Genomic DNA, 12,902 nt, shown 5'->3' with positions numbered 1-12,902 from the left:
TTCGAATCTAGCAATTTAAGGCGTTTAATGACACACTTCCAATAATGTGAACATCTGCGAACACGGCACTTTTTAAATTACACAGTAGTATGATATTTATCACAGGGGTATGATGCAATCGTGGTTATACTAATACTGAAATGCAGTGACATGCCGCTGATGCTGGTACTGCTGTTGATGTTGGTACTGCTGCTAATGATGATGATGATATTGATGATCATTAAACTGCTTATGCTGATGATATTCAGGAAGAGGAAAAATATCATGATGATATATAAACTACTATCTACTTTCTATTTATAGTAGTTGATCATCGAAGTTGCGATATCACCAACGTGCAGTGCTATACTTAACTATGGCATCCGCTATATTCTACTACACAAAAGTACTGTGTATTATTTGACCTGCGTCATGCGAAAATGGGTCTTATTCGACTTATGTTGCTCCAGACCGATAAGCGCGTTCGTTTAGTCTTGCCAGGAGATACACTGTACTCATATGAGACCACGAAATCTTGCTTGACTGCGCAGGCTTACCTGTGGCAACGCTGGCCGCATATGGCATAGGAGCCATTTTCATATGACGCAGTTCAATTTGAATTGTTATGGAAAGGATTACTTGCAAACTTATGAATACACGTAATGACTTGCAGGAAAAGAGAGAGTCACGTTTGGTAAGGTCACATCACTAAAATGTAGTTATCATTATTTATCAGAAAATCACTGGCCCGATCATTTAAGTTTTCCCAACAGGGTTCTTGATTTGGAAACGCGGTAAAATTCTTAAAAGCGTATTATTTAAAATTCAGCGCTAGCCCGTTTTCTAATGGCATAATAAATTAATCGTGCTAAGGATAAAGGAGAAACACATACAGCGTGTTTTAAGTTATCGAGCTGACCAATGTAGCGTGTTTCTTTTAATGGAATATTATATGAAGCTTGTTAAAAAAAATGAAACGTATGTACCTTGCGGGGATAATAAAAAATAAAGCGTGATTATTGTAATGGGGTGCTAAGTGAACCTTGTTACTTTGGCTCTCGAACATTCTGACTCAGAAAATATATATTTTTTAATCAAACATTACAATATTACGCAACGTTTAAATAGTTACTGATAAACAATCAAAGAGTTCAGGTACAAACACATACGGTGGGACGAACATATCCGACAATAACTATTCAAGATGGCCATCATCCTTAAGTAAATATTTACATATATAGATGTAATTTAGTTGCAGTCCATACGTGTATCTTATACAGATGAAAACTATCGTAACAATGGTGTTCAATGATTGATAATGAAAAAGATGAGAACATTCGACAAAACTAAAACATGAAGAGTCTGAAAAAAATAGAAGTCATTGCTCGTTCAAACAATTTAATATCTGTTAGTAATCAACACATTTATTACTAAATTGTATGTACGATCATTATATTGTATATATATATATATATATGGGGAAGAAGTTTAGTTCTTAAAAAAAGATAGTTCGACTATGTATATAGATGTCAATATCTTTATACATAGTCAAACTATCTTTTTTAAGATGACGTTTTGTCGGAAGTTTTGTATTGATTTAGTATGTGTATGCATTATTATAAACAGATTTATAAAAGCAAGGCTGCAGCTGCATTTTTCAAAAAGTCACAATGGATAGTCGATCATTAAGTCATGGCCATCCTACATAGGCGGTGAAGATATGTGGCTGGGAACGAGATTATGACCCATCTGGATCTGTCACGTTTTGTGTGTCATAAATGCTGAATGCCCGTTTTGGATGAAATGACGACCTTATTTAACCAGAATCGGTACATGTTATTCTGATCAGTTTGTGTTGATAATATCTCCATTGATCGCGTATCTGGATGAACATAATTAATTTCAAAGTACGGAATGAACTGTACTAATATTAATCCGTAAATACTCATGGTTGCCATGGGAACAAAAATGTTATTTTTTCATATTTATTACTATTTTAAAGAATTTAAGCCAAAAAAAGCACAGAAAATCTACAAAATATGTTCTGGACAGATATGAAACATCAGTTACATGTTTATGCACTTAAAAATAAAACGAATAACTCCTCATGATACAATTTGTGTTGTGTGTCTGTACTGCCAGACATTATTTTGTTTATTTAGCAATTCAATTTTGTTCCATGATTGATAAAATTAAGAAGACAAAATACATTAAGTTAACAGTTGCTATGGAAACAGTAATTTGTGGATTGCATATACATGCTGTTTGTGATCAACAATGTATTTGAAGTTAATATATTATTAATCTTCGCATAAGTGTCAAACCAAATTTACTAGTGCATTTCATACGTAGAGATTCAAAAACATGATTTTCAACTTAAACAAAATTAAAGCAATAAGCACTACATATTAAATGGCACACGTCACTAATTAACTCACTATAGATTGAACTTCAAACACCAAAATATTCATTTACATGTAAAAATAAATCAAATACAAACATAATATCAACACATACCTTAACATCACATATCTTGATGTTTAAATGAACTACAACAGTATTAGTGATATTATTTTAAGACCACAATATTAGCAGGCACAATGTATTTCTTATCGTGTAAAGAATATTTTATACAGAACAGAACATAACAGAATAGTTTATTTGACTTAAGCATATACAGCTCATCGTCGTTAACATTCATATTCAATAACAGCATGCGTTATAATTAAATACAAAATATACATCATTCGAAGGAAGATCGATTAAAAAAAGAATGACATACAACATGTTTAAGTGAGAATGTCACATGGAAGAGGTTAATACTGGGTGACCACATACTGTAAAAACGTTGTTTAATGCTTGCAACACGTATACCATTCTAATACGCTTAGTGGCTTTATGAAAGATATATAATATATAGTACGTTTCAAGTTTTGTTGGAAAAAATCGGCAAAACGCAATTGACTATTGACTAACAAGTAAACACAGTATAGTCAAAGTGCATCTATGAATTACAATTACAATCAAGTAAATAAAATATACAACAATGAAACATGTTCACATATATAAGACATTTTCTCGCATTTCAAAGCCTTTTAAACAAAACATGGCTAATTTTCTTAATACATTTTTATTTGAACTATTAAGTAATTCGATAAACTTAAACATATTTGGGCGACACCTGTAATACTTTGGAATTAATGTTTTCCTAACATCGGCATAGTAAGGACATGTAAGAACAAAGTGATATTCATCCTCAATATCATTAAGGTTGCATAAAACACATTTACGTTGATCTCTAACAATGTTCTGGTGTCTACCCGTTTCAATAAATAATGTGTGAGATGACAAACGTAATTTAGCTATAATGTTCCTATGTTTTTTTATTTTCAACAATATCAATATAAGCCGATCTTTCGAATACTGGTTTTAATTCCTTATATAAAATCATTGAACTAGATGATGTGACACTTACGTTTCAGTTAGTGATATACTGGTCTCGTAATCTGTTTTATAGTTAGATCACTATGAATGAGTTGTTTATCATTAATCAAACAAATGTGTCCACACGAAACGGATGCCCCCAACTGTAACTTTGTCACTACATAAAAGAAGTAGATGTTTTTTTTCTGCAAATTCTTTGCACGCATGTTCGAACTTGGCCTAGAGACCATCTAGATAAAACTTGTGAACAAGTTTGGTGAAGATCAGATGAAAACTACTTGAATTAGAGAGCGGACACCAAGCTGAATGTTTAAAACGCACTAAATGACCCAGTAAACAAGTTTTTCGCCCGGCATGCCCCATGTTCACACTTGGCGTAGACATTATGTAGATACAACTTCTGACAAAGTTTGGGAAAGATCGGATGAAAACTACTTGAATTAGAGAGCGGACAACATGCTGAATGTTTGAAACGCACTAAGTGACCATATGACATAGTTTTTGGCCCGGCATGACCCATGTTCGTCTTGACCTAGACATTATCCGGATGCAAATTCTGACCAAGTTTTGAGATCGGATAAGAACTACATGTACTTGAATTAGAGAGTGAACACGAAAAGTGTTACGGAGGACAGACAGACTGACAGACGGACAGTGCGAAAACTATATGCCATCCAGTTGGGGCATAAAATATATTTTCATGTATCTGACATGGTGTGCAGAAACAACAAAAATGTAGAAAAATATTCCCTTCTCATACTTAATATATTACCTATGGACGACAGACTGATTGGAAAAACAACACAAGATACACATTGTTGATATTTTGTACTCAAATTCATGCACATCAATAAAAAAGTATTGTATTTATTCTTTAAAGAAATATTACCTGTTAAGTCTGGATTAAAAAATCTTATCTGTTAAAAAATGTCAATCACAACACAACATGAACACAATATATTGTCCATATTATCATCCACACAGAGTCCAAACTGTCAGTAAACTTATGAAGCTCAGGTTGCATCAGGATTTGCCAAATTCACTTGTAAACATCTGCAATAATTAAAATAAAAATGACTGATTAGAAACCTTTAACAAACACCTAAAAAATACATATCATTAGTAGATACCACAGGCTTGTCAACAATTTATTGAAATATATGTATATGTTTTAGTTTTGCCTTAATGCTTGTTTAACTTACTCTACGTGAAAATAACAGAATGAATATTATTAAAATTATATAATCAAGACGAAAAAAAAGAGTATTGCTTGGTACATTATACAATCTGAACCCTCAAGATATGCATAGTGAATAGTATATTGTCAATGTTTAATATAAAAAAATAGTATCCATACTAAACAACATAAAGGTAAACCATCTGTGTTGGGAAAATAAAGTGCTCCCCAGTTAACATTTTCACGGATTTCTATTTAAATATTTCACTATTTTAAATGGGATAAAGTCGAGAGCCGGCTGATTTGTGAGAGTTTTCTATAGGTATCATGATTTTTTTAAACAAATCAATATATTTTCAGTAATGTGTAATGACGCGTTTGATCTGTTAGAAAAATGTCGGATCAGTGTTCGGGACTTCATATTACAAACGCTCGATTGCACTTAACTGAAAATTACCTATTTGTTAAAAAAATCATTATATCTATAGAACACTCTCACGAATGAGCGAGCTCGCGACTTTATCCCATTACAAATGGTAAAATAATTTTAAAAGACATCCTAAAAAATGTTATCTGGGTCGCGCCTTATTCTCCCAACACAGATCTGAAAGTCACATGGTATACATGAAGGTGCAGTGTAAACAATGCAAGGTGTAAATCATATCAAACCTGCTATTTAGCAGCACATCATTTAGTGTTCGCACTCCACTTTTGCCCAATCTGTTTTTCATGAGGTGGATTTGGCACATCCATCTTTTAACCCTATATCATGATAGTTCATCATTGAAACTACCAGGTTGTAGGTTCTGCCCCTGAATAAATAAAATATATACAAAATATTTATGTATGATTGTGTTATAGTTAAAAATAATATATGGCAATGAAAACAAAGGTCTGCTGAAGTATTGAATCTCAATACAATCTTAACGATATTCCGATAGTCCAGAAACATATTTACTGAGAACATTTAATCAGTTTTCTTAAGCTGCAACCTCTTGGTCATGTCGGACAATTCATTGAAAATATAAAGTTTCAAAAGCATTACCACATATTTGTGTAGTTACTAGTTGGTCGTGCTTTATGAGAAAGATATTTTTTCTTTTTTCTTTCTTTATTTGTTGTTATGAATCTTAGATCATCATTGCTTTCATGTTAAACTTGATCATGAACACAACCATTAATATTGACATCCAAAACTATAAATTTTGACAAAAAAGAAACATTTAAATATGTACCAATAAAAATAATCAAATATACATTGTAATTAAACACATTCCTGACATATGCATTAATGCTATCATTTCGCATGGAATTGTCATCGCTAACGTGTCATTGTGAGATTGCACAAAGATTTGCAACATAAATTTGATATTACTTTTTAATACAACCTTGCTCAGTTCACAGTCTGTTAAATGTAATATAATAATTTTTAGTACATAAAATGAAAGAAGAATACGTCTTAGGGAATATTTGCCCGTAAATTGTTCAACGAAATGTTAATATTGTCATTATAGAAAAGTTCAACGACAAATGATAAATTGAGAAGTGTTTAGTACAACTTCCTAGGCAAAGAGATACATAAACAGCGTCTAAAATCGTCGTTAATACCACCAAAACGGCTCATACAAACATCATGATTGGTGTAATAGATTCATTAAACATGAAATTCCATCCTTTAAGACCAACTGTGATTTTTTAATGAGAAAAACAAATAAAAAACTTATTTTAATTTACCTTTGACAAAAACCAGGAAGTTTATCCGAAAATTGTCACTGTCGACTGTGCCCTACTGTATTCATTGTTATTAAAGCTGAGGTTAATATAAACCATGTAAAAATCAAGAGAAAATACGGAAAATTAAAGATCCACTGACTTATTTTCATTGGTTTAGATTATAGTTCAAAGTTAATGGCAAACAAGTTGTTATTGTTTTGACAAAGTCCGCGAAACAGTAGTTAGAGACCGTCAAGTGAGCAACTTATTCTCGCATGAATATGTAACCAATAAAATCTATGTCGTAGCCAATGCTTAACAATTTTGATTCAATAATATTTTTTTTTACATGTATTAAAGGTCAAAGTAAAACTATTATTAATGGCAAACAAGTTGCTCTTGTTTTGACAAACTCCGCGAAACGGTAGTTAGAGACCGTACATTGAGGAACTTATTCTCGCATGAATATGTAAACAATAAAAATTATGTCGTAGCCAATGCTTAACAATTTTGATTCAATAATATTTTACACTTTGTATGACACAGTCATGTTATAGTGATGTTCTGTATTTACAAGCCGGGTTGTTGAGATCTGCAAAGAACTACTTTTATTGCGCACGCACTTATTAAGTGGTAAATCGGAGTTATACAAATTTGGTTTTGGCAGCCAGCCAAGTCAGCTTGACTCAGAAATCGGTATTAGTACTATGGCCTTGGGGCTTCGCCCCAAGCCAAAAACAAAGCCAATATGAATTAAACTAATTAACAACATTATAAAATGAAACAGTTTTTATAGTATGCGGTATATACCCATTTAAATGGAGATGGTAACATTATTCTAATTGTTACTTTGTAAATATGTCACGGTTACACATCTTTAATAGAAACATGACTTACGTCAAAATACAAAGAGGGCATTTGTTGAATTCGATGGAATATCGATTTTATTTCACGAGTGATCATATAAAATATTTTCACGAGTGGCGCAATATGTAATTTTTTATGATCACGACTGATTTAAAATCAATATTCCATCGAATCAGACAAATTTTCTTTTTCTTTATGCTTTTTCACCGCTTTTTTACATTGTAAACGAGTTTAACTGGATAATTTCGCTGTATTTATGACGTCATTTCGTCGAAAAGGGGTCATCTCACCGTAGAACATTAAAAAATATCGATATTTTTCACTGTTATATTTCACTGTTTTAAACAGTGAAATACCAGTTTCACTGATATTTCTCTACAAACCACCGGAAAGCATAAACTACAGCTCATTATTAAGGAGCAATAAATCCTAAATAAGACGAACAAGTAAAGCTAGAGTCTCTACATAAAATATATATATATATATATATATATATATATATATATATATATATATATATATATATATATATGTATATATATATATATATATATATATATATATATATATATATATATATATATATATATATATATATATATATATATATATATATATATATATATATATATATATATAGCTCAAGTTGCTTCAGGATCGACATTTTCGTTTTTTACTATCTGCTATAAACTAATTTGCAACGTTTTACTTACACAACATAATGTCATTAATACTTACTTACATAAGTGACAAAAGACTTGTTGACAACTTATAGAAATTTAAATATTGCATGTAAACGTTGTCATGTTGAATACTTTTCTTAGTGAATTTGATCTCTGCAAAACAGTATAATTCTCCAAGATAATTAACTTTGTTAACTTTGTTGTTTAGGAACTACTTAGATGAATAAATTATACTTAACACACATAGGCATACATGTATCTTACCAGCTTATTGTGAACACATTTTGTTGTGTCCGCACTTTTACCCAATCTGTATGTTATGATAATTCCATGATATCTGTATGATATGATATTGTATGATATCTTCTGGTAGGGTTCACCATTGAAACAACACGGTGCTGCCCCAAGAAAAAATTTCAGCAAAATTTATATGTATGATTTTATTATAGTAAACATACAATTATCACAATATAAATGATACCATGAACTCTTACAAACAGTAACATTTACCACAATTGTATACATTCAGAATGTTGAATGTTAAGCGTACACTTGTTACTTGTAACGCTGGCACACAAAGTAGTTAGTCTCTTCGCAAATGTAATCATCCCACCCGAAACCAAGCCAGTCCCCACATGCATGTTTCATTCGAATTATTGCTTGGTTTCGATGCAGCCCAATTGAACCAAACGAAATCTATCAGATCCCCTTCCTTGGTATTCCAGTACCAAGATTTGTTCTTCTTTGAACCCCAGATCCAGTATGAGGAAAAACGGCTGAAATAGCTTCTTGCAGTAAGCCGTTTTATTGCTCATCAAGTACACTGGCGAGACCATCAAAGTTCTGGTTGCGATGATCACGTGCGTTTTGCCAGGTGGCCTTTATATCGCTGGCGATGAATTCTTTGCCACTGTGTTCCTGCAAAAAGTTCGATTAAAATAAAACCTATGATGTTAATATCTTGCCAATTTTATGTTTTAATGTATTCGATATTATTGAAATCCAAATATTGATCCGGATATTTGTTTACATACATCCGTCGATCGAATAAGTAATCCTAGTATTTGTGGTCTCGCTCTCATACTGCGCCAGACATTAGGAGCACCATGTAACTTAATGCTATACAAGCATCGTGAATAAAACTATCTCAGTAATATAATCATACTGCATACCTTTTCATACACTTGCAGGTCTTCAAACGAAGGGCTTGATGCAAGTCCGAGTAAGTTGCAGAGCGAACATGTACCGGAGTCTTGTTTAAACGTGACTGCTTTACAAGTAGCGTTGCAGCTGGCGAGACAGGATAATTGGCTTGATGCGACGATTTTGATTATCGCATTTTGGCAAACACGTGGAGCAGTTACACCCAATTGTTCAATTTTTTTTATATAATAGCTATGCAAAATATGGTTCACGTCTTAGACATAAACATGAACAAATGTCTTAACATTTGGTTTTTATATTGTTGCTTTAATAGACAATCAAGTTCAAGTGCGCATAGTTTTCCGAAATCAAAACCGGTGAAAATAATGAAACATGATCAGAAAATAGTGTCAACCAACGCCGGTCTTTCCGTATTACATATAGCAAAAAATAATTTCCTGACTATATCGAGCGAACATAAAAGCTAACAATAGTAGGAAGGTTTTCTTTTACAGCTACATACTCAATTATTAAAAATCCATTATATTAAAAAATTGGTTTCGTTTGTTTCCACGCAGCCGCAAGTGCGTCCTAAAGTAACTACAACTAATGGGTTATGATACAGGTGTGACCGGATTTCTTTATCTTCAGTAAAAAGGAAATTGCTAGGGTTATAAGGTGTAAAGTGTATTCATGCGCGCAATTTAACATTATGGCATACCATATAATAAAAACACGTCTAATAGCAGGATGTTTCCAACAATACAAACGCATCTTTCAAACGAAATCTACACAATGCATCACTAATTAGACAAGTAAATGTTTTTTTTCCATTTCGTTTAATTATTTGCTTTTTGTCTCGACTTGACTTGCTGCACATTTTCTTTGCGGGAAAATTAATTTTGTTACCAACTAAGAAATTCCGCAGCGAGTAAAGTCGATATTAAGCGAAAATCACTACGATGTAAACGCTAATCACTTTCTTACCTGAAAGTGAGCGGCATTTTAACAATTAAAGCAAGTAATAAAGGGCATACAACGGCGCAAAAATACCTGCCTCGGCATGGACATCGCCATCGCGTTTGTCACATGATTAACCCATCTAGCTACGCTTGATTAAAGCAGACAATATTTTGAGTGTACATTTCTTTTTACCAATTTTAATTTTAGCTATAAAAGAATTGACCCTTTAGGTTTTCCTAATAAAGATATTATAAAACGTATTACAACACGTTTACATGAATTACAATTCTAAACAATTGCTTCACCCATTTAGAACACGAAAACGTGAAACGTTAATTGCAACGTCAGAGTAGATAAGCTTTAAAAACACAAATACAATTGTTGATTGTTCTCATCGGGTTAATTCGAGTCATATATCAATCCACATATCCATTTTCCTACAAGTTATCCGTAAATTGTAGGAAAACGCATGCCACACAGATCCTTTTTAAAACGTATACCAAACTAATCATATTCCTATTAGCTATAATGTTTTCTTGAATTGTTGTTTTCATAAATATTAACAGAAACATTTAAATGCATACACAGTGACATTTTATTAACTCCACCCTGAACTTTAACTGCTAAATTACATAAGTGATGTTTTGTGTCAAAATGATATAAAGTCAAACATTGATCCTACATTTTTTAACACGTTTAGACGCGCGGTTGCAATTGATTTAAAATATACATATATAACAAAATAGTGATACTTATATAAAATTCTCATTTACAAGTGAGCTCTCCAATGTATCCAATTAATAATAGTGAACTCTGTTAATAGTTATCCTTGAAAATTTACATCGGTCTTGCTTTTGTATTCATTTTACTCCCCAAACAGATCTAAAACAGTCACGAGGTATGCGAACCGGGGAGAGGGTATTTAAAACGTTTCAGAAAGGATAAATGTTCTCATGCTTATACATCTTGAAAACAAAGTTTTTCCTGAATTGTCTTTTTATGATTTGAAGTTTACTTGTATCCTTATGCTATTAACAGTAAACTGTCAAATTATGTACTAAATCAGCGTTTGGTTTGCTAACCAAAATGTTTTAGTTGTGTCTCTAATTGAACGGTACAGAAAAGTCATTGCAAAAGCAAAACAAATGCGTACTCGTTTTAAATTGTATACAAACACCGTATTGCAGAATGGTTTCCGGCAGGTTAACATTTCAAAAGTGCGCATTCCATGTGCAACCTCTCGCACCAAAACTCTATGCCTGAGTATGATATGAATACCAATGTTTTATTCGCCATATATGAATGTGATAACTTTGGACTGACAAATATAACGTGTAAGGACATGATGCTAAAGGTATTAACCATTATTAAATAATACATCAATTTTTTATTTTTTGAGCTGACACAAATCAAGCAATTAACATCTTTGTCGTTTCGTCGTTGAGGTCTGTAAACACGTCATTATGAAAGGCCACAACTGTAATAATCGTCGTTTGGGATGGTGTAATTGTCGTCTTGGTGAGTCAAGTTGATGCAGTTTAACTCGCGAATGTCAAAATCAGACAAATTCGTCGTTAAACATACACGCTTAAATATTATGTGCAGACAGAAAAAAAATGAAGCAAACTTAATTTGTACATTTACTTTAATATATTTTCTTTAAAGAAAGGGCTGTTCTTACATGGAGAGCTAGAGAGGCAAAATGTACGAAAAAACAAAAACAAAATATATTTCTAGTATAAACCGTACCTAGCTTAAAACCGTACTTTATATTGAACATATAAAGCAAACAAAAAATATAATTATAATGTAGTCCGTAAGAAGTTACATTTTGTATAGGGACAATGCTGTAATCGGAACTCACTCAAAATCATATGTTATGGAAATCACGATGTTTTACTTCTTACTACTATAAACGCCAAATGAAGTATAGTATGCGGGGTCGCTTTTAAAGACAACACACAACATATTATTTGGGTACTGAGTTTACGTTACTTTTCGATGGAAACAATACACATATACAAAGAGATTGCCAAGAATTGCGATGCTTATCTATAAGAAAACCCTTTTTAGGGGCGAGGTTTTTATATCCATTCATATATAGCAGAAATCGAAATGTGTATGTAGCAAAACAGGATTATCTCCATAGTATTTACAAAACATTTCATGTTCTCCAAAATAACTTGTAAGGTCGATATAGTATGACTTGTCGGAAAGAAACTATGGGGCGTATGAACTTTAGAGATAATATAGATTAGTGGTGAGTAGCTTTCGCGGTTAAAGTATGATTAACTTTTTAAATTGCCATGTAAACGACCGCTGGTTGCGCTTTAAAGGTGCCTTTTCACAGATTTTGGCATTTTTTAACTTATTCATTAAATGCTTTATATCGATAAATGTAAACATTGGATCGTAAAAGCTCCAGTAAAAAATCAAGAATAAAATTAAAAAAAGGAAAAGAACATTGCCCGGACCAGGTTTCGAACCAGTGACCCCTGGAGTCCTGCCAGAGTCCTGAAGTAAAAATGCAATACATTTCGTCATAGTTTTACATAATGATTGCACTGTTTCCTTTTCTTCGAACAAGGAAATGTCGTGTTTTCTAACATATAATTGGTTGAACCAAAGAGTATCACATATAAATAAACCACATTTCATATAGAGGTGAAATAAAAATATATTTATTCCAAGATATTTAACATGGTGTGAATTAATTATAATCCAGTTTCTTAGTTGGTTTCAGTAAGGAATAAGAAACTGGTTCCGTTTTCGTTTTTTAAAGCGAATAAGTAACTTGCATTGTCTTCATACACCAAAATAAAACTGAATTCAAGAGACCAATAAATCATTGAAAAATCATTCTTAGTTTATACAAACACTTCATTAAAGCTAATTAACGCATTGTTTTTAATTGAACAAATAAATAAAGAGCA

Source organism: Dreissena polymorpha, chromosome 10, assembly GCF_020536995.1.
Source record: "Dreissena polymorpha isolate Duluth1 chromosome 10, UMN_Dpol_1.0, whole genome shotgun sequence".
Taxonomy (NCBI): Eukaryota; Metazoa; Mollusca; class Bivalvia; order Myida; family Dreissenidae; genus Dreissena; species Dreissena polymorpha.
Note: the sequence above shows the minus strand (reverse complement) of the source record.